Genomic DNA, 13,807 nt, shown 5'->3' with positions numbered 1-13,807 from the left:
CCCCAATTCAATACTCAGTTAAGTTGCTCAGGGCAGAGATGTAAATGACCTGCTGGGCCATGAAGTCTAAACCTCACAGGAGTATTCTAAGAATAATGAACACTTTGCAAAGAACTTTAATAATGTGTTTTCTTTGGCAAAACCTGACTATACTTCCAACAGAATATTTAGTTGTTTAAATAATAGGTAAGATAATAACAAATGTTATTTAAAGAATTCTCTACAAATAAGTTAATAAATGTACTGTCAATTCCTTTTTTATATCATTTCAAGTCAATCAGATACATCTTCTTCATGCCAGTAAAATAACATGGAAAATGCAGAGGATTGAAGTATTAATCATCCTAACTTTTCTACTTTTAAACTTGCATGTAAAACAGAAAAATATATTTGAGAATATGATTGAAAAACAGGAAAAAAAAAGAAAAACAGGTGCAAATATATTTTTGCTTCCTTTTGTATTTCTTAATGAGAGTCACTCATTACAAATCCTGCCTTTAAAATTCTTCTAAAGTTGTTGCAAATAAAAACACATACAACAGGGGCGCCTGGGTGGCTCAGTGGGTTAAGCCACTGCCTTCAGCTCAGGTCATGATCTCAGGGTCCTGGGATCGAGTCCCACGTCGGGCTCTCTGCTCAGCAGGGAGCCTGCTTCCTCCTCTCTCTCTCTCTCTGCCTGCCTCTCTGCCTACTTGTGATCTCTCTCTGTCAAATAAATAAATAAAATCTTTTAAAAAAAAACACATACAACAAAACAAATTATTCATAAATAATTGGAATATATTATTTAAAAGCATCAAAATCCCTGCCTTCTTTATTTAAGGTATTTTACAAGTATCAGTGTAAATATTCATAGTCCTAAATGGGCATGTTTGTAGTGGATCTGATCACTGCTGAAGAGGGACTTGAAACAGGGAAGACTTGTGAAACCCCAGATACTTCCACATTAGACTCTTATAGTATAAGAATATGATAATTGCCATCATTGGGTCCTTATTTCCCAAGTATGTCTCATTCAAAATTTAATTGCACCACTGATAAAGGGTGGGGAGTGAGTGTCCCTACAGCAGCTCAGACCTTGGTTGCTACTAGCTCTATCACACCAAGCGATTTCAGACATGGATAATAATATGCCTGCTTTTTGGACACAGGTCCTCGATATTAACCAAACTTTAGAGCACAAGAAGCCCCTGGGCAGGCAGACAAGCCTGTCACTGGTCTGTAGGGAGAAATCGGAGCAGAGAATACATATGCTTTCCCTCCTTTATTCATTTATTAACCTATCTATTGAGCATCCAAAATGTGCTAGGCACTGTGCTGGGTATAACAGTGAGTGAAGCAAACATAGTTCTTGCCCTTATGGAACATACAGTACAGAGAGGAGACAGGCATTAAACTATCCCACCAATGTATCTATCTACATGAAATGAGATAGAAGCTGACCTAGACAGGGGGGCAGGAAGTAAAGTAAATGAAGCCTTATCAGTCAGATCTGGAGTATCATGAGGAGATAACTAAGCACATTGCTGGGGGCGAGAAGGGGTTGGCAGAAATCGTGTTACTATTAGAGGAAGAGCATGTGGAAAGATCCTGTGATGGAGGTCAGCATTACACACTCACAAAACAAACATGAGGCTGGAATACAGAAAGTGAGGGGAAATATGGTTAGCCTGAGCAGGGGGTGGGAGATGTCAAAAGATGTGAAGAATATGGTATTTCCCTGAAAATAGGAAAGGAGTTAACATCCAGGAGCTGCAATTGCTACTGGGATATGGGAAGGTGTTTTCCTAGAAGGCCCAGTAAAACTTCAGTTCCTGAAGAATAGTGGGCCATTTTATCACAACTTAGACAATTATTTCTATGAAGAAATGAGAAATTACAACCAATTTTGTTGCCACTTACTTATTTTTGAAACAACATTATTCACTACAGCTATGTAGTAGCAGAGAATTAGGGTAGCTTCTCTCTAATTAAATTGTTCTCTCTACTTAGATTATTTCCAAATTGTCATTCTGACACTTTCCTGTTGCATGACCTAATTTATCTGTGCTTTAGTTTTCCTAGATTTCAAATGAATAAATGTTATTATGTATCCCATAGAATTAATACGTGTTAGATATGTAAATCATGTAATAAGCATTAGTCATTGCTATAGCAGAGCCATGCACCCTTCCATTCCCCAAGTGCTGTCACAGTGAGTGGCAAATAGCTCATGGCTGTGCTTCTTCCAAAAGTTGCCTTCAGGGGACAGAAGCCAACCTGTCCAGAAATGTTATAGCCTAGAGCCCATTTTGACTGATACAGGGTACAAAATCCTGCCCCTCTCCCTCAAAGTTTGACAACTCCATGGTTGTCAGTTATGCCCCAGAGCTCCCTGCAGGATCAAGCTGAGACTTTATCCTTTCCCGGCTACTTTCCCTGTCCTATCCTGCAACTCTCACCTTCCAGTTTTCTTCAGAGACCACTCTTGATATATCACCCTTCTCAGGCTCTGCTTCTTAAGAACTCCACCCCAGATAATTATTTTAATAATTACTATGTTGATGGACTCTTTCTCTGAGACTTTACGTTCTTTTTTTCCAAACTAAAAGCTCAGTTCAGTTGACTTCCAAAAACATAGGTCTTTGTTATCTAATGGTTTCACATGTAGTACCCCGTTAGTGCCTTTTATAGATGTCTGTAGATTGTATATTTATTGGCTTATGTCTTTGACAGTAAGCCATCCCAGGCTGTGAACTTCAGAAGAGCAAAAGTTGTATGTTATTCAGCTTTTACCCCACAAGACACAGCACACAGCACAGGGTCTCCCATTAGAACTAAGCAATTTAATTTGATCTGTTTGATGATCGAGCATGAGGTTGCACAATATGCAGACTATTACATTAGTGAATCTCCCATGCAAAGACATGATCTGAGTGCACTTTCAACTTAGAGATTAACCCAGCCTAACCCAACTGATACTTTTTTCATTCCAAGTTGCTGGCTGTTCACTTACACACAAAGTTCACTAATGCTGCATTTGACACTACTGCTCAATAAAGACAAAAATATTCAGAGAGTAATTTTGAAATAGACAACTGGTATCTTATTATTTCACAATGTAGGCCCATCAAAGATTAATGGAGAATTCTAAATAAGAAGATATTCGCAAATGAAGCAGTTCCCTGATGGAATACTGTATCTGATGCAATGACTGTAGGAGAAGCCTAAACTCAGAAAATTTAGTCAGCTCCTCGGTGATTGGGAATGGACTGCATATGCATGGCTTTCTTTACATACAGCACTTATCCAGCTGCAAATTAAAAATGTGAATCTATGATACTCATCTACTATAGCCACATGTGTGTGCAAATAGCACATCTGATGTAATAAAAGAGATTCTGATTCCTTCACTTTCATAATCAACAAATTTATATTTATGACTTCCCTTTTTATTCATACTAAATATCACAGTTACTAGGAGACACTAGGCAGGACTTTTAACATCTTAAGTCTTGCTTTTCTCTATAAAATGGGGATAGAATTCATTTACTCATCAAGTCTAAATATTCTGCAGCTCAGCAATAAATGAAGAAAAAATATGCTGAATTGAGCACTTTTTCCCTTTACACTTGTTTAAAATGAGCCTAATAGAACAGGTTGGCAATAATGCATGTTGCAAGCTGATTTGACCACTTAATTTCAATTGGAATGTCTGATCCACAAAATAAGTATTTAAAAAAAAAAAAAAAGACCAACACTTTCTTCTCTGAGAAATAACAAAAACCTGGACACATGCTATAGCCTTTTCTTCAACAAATTGGGAAAAGTGGCCCATCCATGAACATTCTTAATTTTGCTATTTACATGTAAACATGCATTGACAGGAAACTAGAGGATATATGTAAGTTTGCTTCCGAGAGAGAAATTTATAGGACAAATTTTAGTGAATAAGTTTTAAGCACAGTGTGAACAATAATCCACTTTTCTCCTTGCTAAAGATATCTTAATTAGCAGTGAAAAGCACTTTTTTCCCCTAATTGAGGGCCACATGCTGCCTCCACAGTGATAATAGGTCTCATTAGTGCCCAGTGAAATTTTGGTATCAATCACATTAAGCAGAGACTATATATACAGACATTTAAATATTTCTATATATATGTGTATGTGTTCCACATTTGCATCTTTAAGGAGTTGTTGCAATTAAATTCTCTGACTGCAATCTGATTTGCAGAAATTTGTGTCAGCACTTCGAATGTGAAATTGTTTTTTTTTTTTTTCCTACCCAGGGTAGCTGGGGACAGGGTAAGATGTGTTAGGCAGTAGTGAACTCAAGTAAAACAGTAAGACATTTCTTATTTTTGATACATAGTTTAATATCTTCTTCATAGACAACCCACCTTAAGAAACTCCGTGTGGTATTAAAGTTTTTTACAAATACTTTAAATAGGATCTCTAATGTCCTTTCTCTGCTGATAGCCTTCCCATTCCCTAAGGCAGAAGGTAAGTAAAGATTTTAAAAAACATGTATTGATTATCTATACCATACCTGGCATTGACTGTTTTATCGAAAAGATGAGGTGAAGAATGGAAGTCACCATCTATAATAATCATCAAATTCATTTTCCTGGTAAGTGAAAGCCAAGCAAAAGAATCTAACATGTTTTAAATGGTTTGTTGAAAATTTCAGTCCACTGTCTTAAGCATAATCTAATGTACAAATTTTAATTCAAGAGATTCTGAGACTTTCTGAACATTTTAGATATTCTGATTATTCTGAAGATATTTAATACTTTTTAGAGTACAAATAGAAGTACAAACTTAACAATTTTCATGTTAGACTATAAGTTTCTAGAAAGAAGGAACTGGATCTTATTCAACTTCCTATTTTTAGAAGCACTTATCACTATAGTGTCCTTTCTTTATCATTAATTAAATGAAAGCTGTAGGTGTTAAATGCTGAATAAATGTTTATTGAAGTAGAAAATATTTTTGTGACAGACAGGCCTGAGAATGACCTCTAGTGATTCCCACCTACTGGTGTAATTCCTTTAATGTCAAGTGGGACCTGTGACTTGTTTCCTTTCTTTTTTTTTTTTTTTAAGATTTTATTTATTTATTTGACAGACAGAGATCACAAGTAAGCAGAGAGACAGGCAGAGAGAAAGGGGGAAGCAGGCTCCCTGCTAAGCAGAGAGCCTGATGTGGGGCTTGATCCCAGTACCCTGGAATCATGACCTGAGCAGAAGGCAGAGGCTTAACCCAATGAGCCCCCACTGAGCCATGCAGGTGCCCCATGAGACTTGTTTCTTATCAATAGATTATGTAAAGCTGTTGGCTGGCTACTCCTCTGATTACGTTAACTTTTATAAGGCTCCAAGTTTAGTAACTGGACAGACAGACTTTTTGCTGGCTTGTTGAGATGAGTAGCTCTACTGGAGAAATCCAAGTAGCAAGAAACTACAGGCAGTCTCTAGGACCTAGGCAGACTCCAGTCAATAACAGCAAAGTACTAGCCTCTTTCATATATGGTTACTGGGAACTACCTAAACATGACTTTCAAGAATTAAAAACAAAAAAACAACAAAAAACAGCTTGTGATTTAATAAAATATCTTATATAGTTAAATTATTCTTGACCCTTCTCAGTAAATAAACTCATGTGTCATAGAATTTTTAGAGCTTTAGTCTCCAGAGGTTGCAAACACATGCTCACAGGGCCAGATAAAAAATATAAATGAGAAAAGCAAGTCCACTGCAGCGAAACCTAGCAGTTCAAGGGCTGCATAAATGGCAACTATCCTTATGCCTCAGTGTTTGGAATCCAGGAAGGGGCAACAGGAATGTGGAAGCTGGAGAGCACAGCCTGCATCTACCTGGCTCAGTAGGTTTGCCTACAAATAATTATTGGTTCTAGTGTTGCTAGATAGAGTTTTTTCAAAAGAAACCAAAATCACACATTATTAATAGGGGGAAAAAGAACTATCTGATCTCTAAACATTGAAAAACTATTTTAAGTTTTTTAAGGCCTGCCTTGATTACAAGATGCTATTCAAATAAAACATTCACGCTAGTTTGACCCAAGCCTTCATCCAGAGCTGAGGAAATAAAGATCCAGTACGAATGGATAACCTGTGAAAGGCCTGCAATTAGGAAATAGAAGACTTTTTTATTATCACCCTAGCTCATGCACCTAGAAACTAGAATATGAAATTGGAGATTAAGGATTCATATGCAATCCTGTTTGAGTATAAATTATTAATTGGTAGCAATTGATTAAAACAAGGTACAGCCAGTTTTAAAGAGGAAATGATATGCTTATGAGGCTAAAGAACTTTTTTTCCCTTTATTTAGCCATTCAAAAGACAAAAGCAAAGTAAATGCAAAATTCATTCAGTCTAAGCATGACAAATCACTATTTACCAGTCATGTGCAACGCTAACATTGTTTTAAATATTCATACAGTTCAGCATGAGGCTGTCAGCTTTCTTCTTTGTCTAAATCACACCGCCTTATACTAACATCGAGTGAATGTCAAACCCTAGCAGCAGCTTCTTGGAATACAGCCAATTAAGGAAGGCACAGTAAAGGTATTCCTCCCTAGAGTTCACAAGGAGTAATGGGGCAAAAGAAACCCAGCATCTCATCTCTGTATACAGAGCCAGTCAACATTTATTGAGCTCTACCTTTGATTTATGAGCTGGTGGCATATGGCTCGGATTTCAGGTCTGATCATTTCAGTGATAACTGTCTAGGTGTAAAAGTGTGGATGATCAGTAACATTATTGTATCCTGGGTAGTCAATGGGTACACACATTCATATGATTTATAATTCAGGCTAACTGACCAAAAGATGTATCCAGAATGCCTAATATGGAAGATTAAAAAAGGTAAGAAATGTATCAGTAGCCACTTTTCCTTCTCAGGGAAATTCAATGAATTTTTAGATGTGTATTATATAAGGGTGTTTATTTAGTAGAGTATTATTAAGTTTGAAAATGCATTTGAGTCATTATTTACATCAGCTGAGGGAGTAGTGTAGAGTCAGTATAAAACAGTGACTAAAAAAAATTTGGATTTGGCTTTGGGTACATTACAGAATTTTTCACTCATTGCATTTAACTCTGCTAAACACTTATTGTAGGGATGAATCACTAAATAGCCCTAGAGAGAAATGGGAGGCTCTGGGAAAGTAGCCAATGGTGTCTTCATTTGATTGGTTGAACAACTCACATTCATTAAAAAAAGACTGGGGGCTATTGGTGTGTCTTTTGAAGAACCTCTCCTTTTTATTCAAATTTCTGGTTCCTAGCAGGGCATTCACCCAGCAGAGGAAAAAAAAGTATATAGATAGATGATAGATAATGAAAACATTTATTAAAGTAATGTGTGTACAAGGCTCAAACAAACACTGACAGGATTTTGCTCTCACTATACAAAAAGGAGAGCACTTGTTCCATTAAATGGTATATATTCTTTGTAATCTCTAACAAATTCCTTTATAACTTCCTTGAGAAAGTGTAGTATTAGGTGTTAGAACATAAAACCGCTTGATTTTTATCTTTAAAAAAAATCAATATGAGGAGTTAATAACCTTGTTAAAAAAAAAAAAAACTTCAGGGCGCCTGGGTGGCTCAGTGGGTTAAGCCTCTGCCTTCGGCTCAGGTCATGATCTCAGGGTCCTGGGATAGAGTCCCGCATCGGGCTCTCTGCTCAGCAGGGAGCCTGCTTCCCTCTCTCTCTCTCTGCCTGCCTCTTCATCTGCTTGTGATATCTCTCTGTCAAATAAATAAATAAAATCTTTAAAAAAAAAAACTTCAAAGAAAAGGATACTTTTACAATCTTGAATCTGATGACAGGAAAAAAATTAGTCTTTCTTAATTTATAAGAAAAGACAGAGGAAGCAGTATTTTTATGTTGTAGAGAACAAACACCTCAGGAATACTGCCATTCATGGCACAAACCTCAAAACCTTTCATGCAACAATTACGTGAGGTATGCCTGAATATGTGTGCTATGAAAACGCTGAATTAAAAGATCTGTAGTGTGTCCCCTCTATGTTGTAGCTAAAGGCTGCTGTTGCTCTTCCAATGAAGTATCTTCCACTAGAATGCTTTCAGCCAAAAGTAATAGTCCTTTCTCTAACTGCAGATGTTCAGCAATAGGCATTATCTGAGTCAGTAGAGAAGCTGTGCACCAGATTTTAGGAGCTCAGTACTATAATCAAAACCTGTCAGTCCTGCAGTCCGAATTTCAATTCAGCCTTGACCCTTAAGTGGGAAATTTACCTGCAGTGTATTGGGTCCCTTCTGGCTTCTTTCTCAGCTTTGCACGGCTTTTGCATTACCGTCTCTACTGCTATTTCCATTAACCAGTTAGTTTCTGGGGCAGAAGAAACCTTAACACCGCAGCTCCTTCATGCTTAATCTGTTTTCAATTCCTCCAAGCATGCAGTCATAACCCGCATTCTGTGTTGTTCATCTGTGGATTTTATTAAGCCATTTTCATTAGCAATTAATTTGATAAGCCTACTAGTGTTTGCAGCTATGTAACTAACCCAAGCAGGATTTGCAGAAGGAAAAGTAGAGACAAAGGAAGATCAATGCCCTAAAAGAATGGAAAATAGATGCGGGATTATACTCTTGAAATAGGAGATTGTTGACTGCACCAGAACAGAGTCACCAGTAAACAGAAAGGTTGTGTGAGACCCTGGCAGAAGGACTACTTTGAAAGGATTACTCAGAAGATTATTTTAGAAATGAGAATATCAAAAATGACCCAAATAAACCAGCAGTGTCCCATGGCAAGCTGAGCAACCCAGAAAAAGCCAGAAAAGCCAAGTCCTACTTTTAAGACTTTACAGGTACTTCTCAGTGCCTCCCACCACCCACTAAAAATGGCCCCAATCCCCAAAGAAAAACAACGACCCTTAATTGTTAATTACTCATCAAAACACAGGCTTGTGACTTTGCAGGAATGTCTCTGTTTGTGAAAATCTGGGGAGCTAGCATGGGGTTTTTTCACCAAATGTGAGAAGGCAATGCTTTTCTGTATTTCCCTCCCAGCTTTGCTGATTGTGCAAGTCTCTCTCACCCTCTGTTTCTCCATCTGCACATCAGGGAAATCGCAGCAGCCACCAACCTAATTCATGGGGATATATGAGTTTTTAATGAGACAATATTTATATAGTGCTTTGAGCTTCTAGGGAAATTCTGCTATGTAAATACTAACTATTCTCGGGGTACTATTAGCACAGTCTATTGAATAAAATGAGGGCTTTTATTAAAACCAGCTAGCAAGAAAAATGTGTCTTCAGCAAAAGAGAACAAAGCTATTGGAGGTATTACCCTTAAAAATATTAATCTATCTTCTTTCTCAAATTTCTGTTTTAGAATGAATGACAACAGTGCGGAGTAGGTAGGAACAGATGCAACTCAGGTAAGACTAGCTAGACACAGGAGTACATTTACATCTGACTGCCAACTTTAGATTTGACCTTTCAGCAAGGAAAGAGATACTTGATGCTCCTCACTCAAATTGAAAATCTACGTTGCTATAAATACACAAACACAGCTGGAGAAATACCCAATGGTAGATCTCCTTCACTTCTGAATTAAATCATTTTCTTTAGGAGCCATGTTCCATGTTGAAAGCAAAACCTGTAGAGTTCAATGAAGAAGGAGATAAAGGGAGTCAGGTAGACCATGTGCTGTAGATAGAAAACTTCAAGTTGGTGGCTATAGGATTAACATCCGCTCTAAACTTCACAGTTAGCCAACATGGCAATTCCATTTATTCCATAATACAATCTTTCAAGTCCCTACTATATTATCCCTTGTATTAGTTTGCTAGCACTACCATAACAAAATATCACTGACAAGGGTAATGGAAACTTATTTTCTCAATAATCTAGAGGTTAGTAGTCAAACACCAAACAGCAAAATTAATGTATTCGGAGGCCTTTTCCCTTGGTTTGTAGGTAGCTATCTTCTTCTTTGGTTTTCACATGGTCTTTCCTTTGTGTGTCCCTGTATTCTAATCTCTTCTTTTTATAAGGTCATTGGTCATATTGGAGTAAGTTCACCTTAATATCCTTATTCAACTTAAATTATCTCTTTTAAGGCCCTATCTTCAAATATAGTCACAGTCTGAGGTATCAGTGGTTAGGACCTCAAAATATAAATCTAGGATTGGGGAGGGCACCATTCAGCACATAACATCACATTTTACAATAGAGAAAATGAACATAAAGAGCAGGAGTGATTTTTTTTTTTAAGGGTTTTAGACCTTTTAAATGAACTATGTGGTGACATTGGTCTTGAGTCCTCAATTCTGACTCCTTAGTCCTAACTCTTGTGGGCGGGAAGGGTACAAGGTTCTCAGTGTAGGAGAGGAGCCATATTCAGAAGTCAGTAATGGTTCTGCATATCTTTGGGAAACAAAAATAATTCAGTTGAAGCCAATCATAAAAAAATACACCATTTTAAAGAAAAAAGTATAGTTACATATTAGTTCTTGTCATGCACAAGTATCCCTAACTAGGCTACTATTCATAGGCTTATAAATATAATTTAGGAGGGGAAAAAAAAGAGAAACTTCGTGGGGATGGCAAGGAGGGAAACAGATTGCTTGGAGATGATAGGAGAAGGTTTTCTTATTCTTCCTTTATTATAAAACACCTAGACTTGGGAGTTACTTCTTAAAATATTTTTTTCCAACTCCATGCCATTTGATAGTTCTATCATATTTCCATGTGTTATTAGAAGATTTTACCCCAGAAAGAAAAGTAGATATTTCCATCTGTTTCTCACACTGCACCCCAACATAAGGCTTATGAAGGCAACTGTTGGAAGGGTCTGAATATCTGGATATCATTTACCAGCCAAATGTTTCAGAAAATACAACAGACATGTCCAAAGCATGTTAAGGTATAGAGCCTAGGTGGCAGGCTTTACAGTAGTTAATTGGATAATTGGATCATATTTTCACAAAATTTATTCTTTACTCCTCTGGCAAAATGACACCCCCCCCTTTTTTTCTTTTTCTTTCTTTTTCTTTCTTTTTTTTTTTTTTTTAATGTTCTCCTGTGAGCATTTTACATTTAGTCTCTATCATTTTTACTCATTTTATCTTGGAAAATCCCTGAGAAAAGGGACTTGCCCACCCTATAGACCAAAAAGACAAAGCAGGCATCATTGGGTCAGTCTCTACCCTTGACCCAACCACTAACCAAGTCACTGAGCCTTGCTTTTTCATCTGTAGCTTGCAAATAATAACACCTGCAGGGCCAGTTTCATGGGTGTGCAATAACACAGGGACCCATTCTTAAAAGGGTCCCATGTTTGGTTTAATGTTCTGCTGATATGGTCTTCAAATTCATTGTTTTTTTTTAAGATTTTATTTATGTTTGTATTTGAGAGAGTGAGCACACAAGCAGGGGAGGGGCAGAAGGAGAGGGAGAAGCAGGCTCTCACTGAGCAAGGCTCAATCCCAGGACACTGGGATCATGACCTGAGCCAAAGACAGACTCAGCCAACTGAGCCACCCAGATGCCCCTCATTTTCATTTCTTGAACAAGTCAGCTCACATTTTCATTTTGCACTGGATCCTACAAGTTCTGTAGCCAGTCTTACATACCTTACATAGTCTGCCCTACCTACCTCACAAAGTCTGAAAAACCGCCCTGTCAACTATTGAGCTTTAAATGTGTAGACTAAATCAAAGTTCACTTTCACAGTACAAGAATGAAATGAAATGAGGAAGTGCCTCCAAGTAAAACTGACAGGGAAAGCAAGCCTGGATCAGAAGTCAGGAGACTTGGCATCCAGTCCTGGGCCTGTAACTGTCTGGGTGGCTTGGGGAAAGCATTTACCTCTTCATACTCCAGGTACCTCATCTGAATATTAATGATTTTTTGGTTCTCTTCTCTGGTGACATTAGGGTCATCTGGGTTTTACCCTCAAAAACTCTGATTTAATTATTCTGGGGTGGAATGTGGGTGCACTTTGGGTATTAGTATTTTTTAAAGTCCCTAGATGGATAAGAATGTGAAAGAGCTAGCAGCTGGGTATAGATTGGTTTAACGATTTGTAAAATGAGTGGTTGTATACACTCAACTCAACACACACATACACATATACGATGATCCAGCAATTCCATTTTGGATATATGCCCAACAAAATATTTACATTGGTTCACCAAAATTATCATGGCAATATTTATGGCAACACTATTTGCAGCAGCCAAAAACCTACCATCACCCTAATGTCCATCAGTATTAGAAGAGGTAAATAAATGGTGGCATATTCATATGTGAAGGGTTTGGCAACAATGAGAATGACTGTATTACTGCTACTTGCAGACTCTCATAAACCTAGTACTGAACAGGAAAAAGAAAAACAGACACAAAAGAGCATAAGACACTATTATTTATTTCATGGATATAAATTTCAAAAGTAAGCAAAATTATTTTATAGTATTCAACACCAGGAAAGGGGCTACTTCTATAAGGAGGTAATGACTAGGAAGAACATGGGGCTTCTAATAGCTATGAATGTTCTGTTTCTTAACTTGGTAATGGTTATATGGGTATATTCACCTTATGAAACTTAATTGAACTAAACACTCATGGTTTGTACATGTTATATTTCAAAAATAAGTTAATATTAAAAATGTCTCCATAGGGGTGCCTGAGTGGCTCAGTGGGTTAAGCCTCAGTGACTTCAGCTCAGGTCATGATCTCATGACCCAGGGTCCTGGGATCTAGTCCAGCATCCACATCGGGCTCTCTGTTCAGCAGGGAGCCTGCTTCCTCCTCTCCCTCTGCCTGCCTCTCTGCCTACTTGTAATCTCTCTGTCAAATAAATAAATAAAATCTTTTTAAAAAATCCCTACATAATTTTAACATGCAGCCAAGGCTGAGACTCTCAAGACTAGACATCTACAATGTCTCTTATGACATTGAACATTTTTATTATATTTTTCTCAGACCTTTTAAGATTGAGTAACAGTAGTAATGCCCTTTATGTTTCCTTGATACCTGTTTTTCCTTCTTCTATTCTCTCAGATTCACCTTCAACAAAAAAGCTCCCTCTATGCGTTGGAACTACAAGTTTTTAACCTGGAAGTCCAGAGGTCAGTGAGTCAGTCACGCACAAACTATTTGATCATAGAAACAAGTATTTCTTTATATCCAAGTGTTTACTCACTCATTTGTTCATTCTACATTCCATAGAGAATCGATAAAGAGAGGGAAGGATCCCTTCCCTCTCTGCATTGTTATCTTGATGAAATAATCATACCACTAGATGCACTGGGCTTACGCAAGCACATGGTCCTGAAGAGAGCAGAGGGAGTATGCTCCCTTTCCTCCAGCTACCCTGGAGATTGCCTTTCTCCCCAGCCTTCATAGCAAAAGATAAAAAATAGTCTACTTGTTCCACTGGTAAAGAACAGATTGGAGAAATCTATTTTAAAAACCAGCAGAATTCCTAGTAGAACTCAGGATGAATTTATCAAGAAAGACCAACAGTGCTGCTTCCATGTTACACAACTCTGAGCACCCAGTCTAAATGTGCAAGTCAGGTAATGGCTGCATAGCTGGCATCAGACCCTTTGAGCCCTTTGGTCCTTAGAAAACAGAATCTGATGGGGCACCTGGGTGGCTGGCTCAGCGGGTTAAAGCCTTTGCCTCAGGTCATGATCTCAGGATCCTGGGATCAAGTCTCACCTTGAGCTCTCTGCTCAGCAGGGAGCCTGCTTCCTCCTCTCTGCCTGCCTCTCTGCCTGCTTGTGATCTCTGTCTGTCAAGTAAATAAATAAAAGCTTTT

Source organism: Mustela nigripes, chromosome 12 (genome assembly GCF_022355385.1).
Source record: "Mustela nigripes isolate SB6536 chromosome 12, MUSNIG.SB6536, whole genome shotgun sequence".
NCBI lineage: Eukaryota > Metazoa > Chordata > Mammalia > Carnivora > Mustelidae > Mustela > Mustela nigripes.
The sequence above is the reverse complement of the archived record's forward strand: the minus strand, read 5'-3'. Positions refer to the sequence as shown.